Raw genomic sequence first — 4,274 nt, forward strand, 5'->3', positions numbered from 1 at the left:
GTGATACATTTTTGTAATGCCATTTCGGAGGACCAAATGAGCTTTGTTTTTGCAGCTTGATATATGGTTGGAAAGCTAACTTGGAGTACTTGATGCTGGAAAAAACAATTTCGTCATTCCGATTTTTTTTGAGGGAGTTATGGGTCTCCGAAGTCGGGTCATTTTCTGCGGACGCGTCTGCTGCCTAGTTCTCGGTGTGGGGGCACTTTGGGGGACCAACCACGGATGATATTGTGCAAACCTTGCATTTTTGGGTAGATAACTTGGATTAGTTGGTTTTAGGCTCAATAAAAAAATTATTCGGACTTGTTTCGATCTCGGAAACCGCGTCGGGGCGAGCGGTGTCTCTATGCGTGTTGGGTGTGCCCTTTGTGTGGGTTGTGTTGAGCACTTTGGGCATCCTCCACCTCATTTTCCACCCACCTTGCTGGTTTTGAGCATTTTTAGGCTTCGTTGCTCGGGCAAATATATCCCGAGTGGAAAAATGCTCACGGTGCCGTTGGGCGAGCGGCGGGTGTGTGTGCGGGTGGTTCGTCGTATGGGACCAACCAAGCATCTAGTGTCCGTTCCTTGTTAAATTTACCCTATGACCGTCCCCAACAACTCTACGAAGTATTTGGGCACGGTTACCCGAGATGTCGTATCGGTAGTTGAGGTATAGCCTTTCATAGCTTGTGCTAAGGAGCAATCGAGGTAACCGAGTCGGGATGACTTTCGGTTGGTTGTCCTTTACGACTCGTGGTCACCGAATCATATAATTACCTTAGAAACCTCTTAAATTAGCGTTTCACGCTTCGTTGCTCGGTAAAATCCGTTCCGAATTGAAAAATGCCCACACATGGCTTCATAAGGCGCCCATGGCTAGGCAATGCACGCTCATGGCCTAGGCAGCTAACCTCAAAATGCCCCTTGGCCTAGGCATTTCACGCCCATGGCCTAGGCAACTAACCTCAAAATGCCCCTTGGCCTAGGCATTTCACGCCCATGGCCTAGGCAACAAACCTCAAAATGCCTAGGCATGGCTATTCAACGGAAGTGCTCGGTCACTTGGTGCCTATGGCCTAGCATTGCTCGGTCACTGGTGCCCATGGCCTAGGCACTGCTCGGTCACTTGGTGCCCATGGCCTAGCATTGCTCGGCCATTGGTGACCACGGCCTAGGCATTGCTCGGTCATGGCTAGGCATTGCTCGGTCATGGCTAGGCATTGCTCGGTCATGGCTAGGCATTGCTCGGTCATGGCCTAGGCAATGCTCGGTCATGGCTAGGCACTTGCTGCACATAGCCTAGGCACTTGCTGCACATGGCCTAGGCACTTGCTGCTCATGGCCTAGGCAGTGATCGGTCATTGTGCCCGTGGCCTAGGCATTTGCCGCACATGGCCTAGGCAGTGATCGGTCATTGTGCCCATGGCCTAGGCAATTGCCGCACATGGCCAAGGCAATGCTCGGTCATTGTGCCCGTGGCCTAGGCACTTGCCGCACATGGCCTAGCCATTGATCGGTCATTGTGCCCGTGGCCTAGGCACTTGCTGCTCATGGCCTAGGCAGTGATTGGTCATTGTAGCCGTGGCCTAGGCAATTGCCGCACATGGCCAAGGCAATGCTCGGTCATTGTGCCCGTGGCCTAGGCATTTGCCGCACATGGCCTAGGCATTTGCCGCACATGGCCTAGCCATTGCTGCTCATGGCCAAGGCAATGCCCGGTCATGGTGGCCGTGGCCTAGGCATTTGCCGCATATGGCTTAGCCATTCCCGTCACTTGGGTGACTATGCCTTATCATTTTTTGTTATTCTCGGCACTTGTACCCCATGGCCTAGCCATTGCACGCTCATTCCCGACATTTGATGCCCACGCCTTCTTCTCTCATTGATCGGTGATTCCCGGCAATTGTTGGTTTCAGCGAATGCTGGTTTCTGGCACACCGGCACCCCCAAATGTCTTCCGTTGGTGCTCAAATTTTGCGTGGCCGCTTTATCTGACCCCAGGAACTTTCTATGCGATTTCCGGAGAATTTTGTTCCAGGACCCCGAAATCCCGAAAAACAGTGCATTATACACTTCAATTTCAGCCGTTCGGGAGGTCGTACCGGACCCGGTTTCTTTTTCTCCCTATTTTTCAATCACGCGTCCTACCTCATTTCAGGAGTTAACCTGTTCGATTTCAGCCTCAAATAACGAGCTTTAACGCATTTTTCACGATAATCCGAGTTTCGGAGAATGCTGGTTTCTGGCACACCGGCACCCCTAAATGTCTTCCGTTGGTGCTCAAATTTTGCGTGGCCGCTTTATCTGACCCCAGGAACTTTCTATGCGATTTCCGGAGAATTTTGTTCCGGGACCCCGGAATCCCGAAAAACCTGTTGGAATATGTGTCCTCCGACAATAATGCGATCACAACTGTTGATCATGATGATCACATGTTTAAATCTCATTTTAAGAATGCATATGGGATGTAATATTTTACAGTCAACTGGTCCACACATATCGGTAATGATTGGCTGACTAGAGTTTGACATTACTGTCGTGCGACGGTGGTGATCAGTTGATCCCCTTAGGTCATACCTATAGGGAAATACTCTTAATTGATTATTTAATTAATCGTATGCCGATACGAGTTAATTAAATTGCTTAAAATTGACGGATGATTTTGTGAGTAAAGTTAACGTGTCTTATTGTAATCTGATTAAATGAGACACGGTCTAAGTAATCGAATTGTTTATTACTTAGATAAAATTATTGTTTACGAAACAATTGTAATTGAATGAATAATTTATTATAAATACAAGACGTTGAAATTTATAATTTGATAAACCGTTTTGGCACAAGTAATTACGAATTACGAGTCGATTTTTGTATATGACATATTTTATGAGTATGTTGATTTTTAATATGTTAAAAATACATTACAATTTCACATGTCAAGTAACATGTCACATTTGTCACAATTGACAAATGACAAAATAAAATGGACTGCCCATTTTATTAAGTGTGTCGAAAATTGGAGGGAGTATAAGATTATATTGTGTTAAATATTTTTAGTGGAAAACACAATTATATCCTAGTCTCCTAGCCTTGCATGCCTAGTTGTTCTTGGGAAGAAAGTTGGCCTCATGCATTGGCCACTTTCCCTCCTCCAACCGGTTTTGCCATAGTGAAATGATAGAGTTTTTCCTCTATCATTTTATTATTCATTCATCACTACACATATTTTTCCTAGTGTAAGTTAATAAAAACCTCTATCTTGTGAAGAATGTTAGAGAAAGAAAAATCACAAATCATTCTCTCCTCTTGGCCGAAATTATTTAAGAGGAAATACAAATTTTTTTTTTGTCAATTTAAGTAAGAACTTATATTATTACTAGATCATAATATTATTGGTTATTAAGAGGTTTCCTTGGGTATATGCTTTTGGGAGAGATTCTAAACTTGAATCTTGTTCATCCATTATTGGAAAGCTCAAGAACTAACAAGAAGGAGATCTTGTTGGTGCCCATAAAACCGAAATCACATAGTAAGGAAAACGATTTCTTCTTTACTTCTATTTTGTTTGCATGCATAAGATTTGTAATTATTTTATGACTAAATAATTTCTCACATATATGAATATGTTAACATTATGAGATATAGATTTCTAACAAGTGGTATCATGAGCCTTAGGTTGTTTAAATGCAAATCGGTTATAGTTTTTTCGAGTTATACGATTAACAAATAAAACTTATAAATTTGTGTTTATTATGATATATCACGAAATCAATTATGCATGTTAAAATTTCTGGTCCTAAAATGTATTTAGGATATTTTGGTTAATTTATGGATTTTTATTGTTCATTTTGTATAATAATGGCATTAAAATGTGATTTTATGATAAAAATGTCATTTTTGGACTAAAATTAGCTACACTTCGATTTTTTTAGTGGGTTTTGGATATGTTTTCACATATATTATCTTTTGATGACCTGTAAATTTTCATAATTTTATGAGTTCTTATGCTCGAAATATGGATTTTTCAAGATAAAATCGAATTTAAATGGAAAAATAGGTTAATATGAGTTATATTTCGAATCTGGTCATAGAAATTTATTATGTTGTCACATGCAATATTAAAAGATGTGTGTAAAATAATTGGCTATAATGAAGTCTTTATGAATGATTTATGAATTTTTGATGAAAAATCATATAAATAGTGACTTTAATTAGTATAAATTGCTTAAACATACGTCATGACTAAGAAAAAACGTCACATGTTGCATTTAATCATATATTTCAGATCTAAA

This window comes from Silene latifolia, unplaced genomic scaffold (genome assembly GCF_048544455.1).
Source record: "Silene latifolia isolate original U9 population unplaced genomic scaffold, ASM4854445v1 scaffold_240, whole genome shotgun sequence".
NCBI lineage: Eukaryota > Viridiplantae > Streptophyta > Magnoliopsida > Caryophyllales > Caryophyllaceae > Silene > Silene latifolia.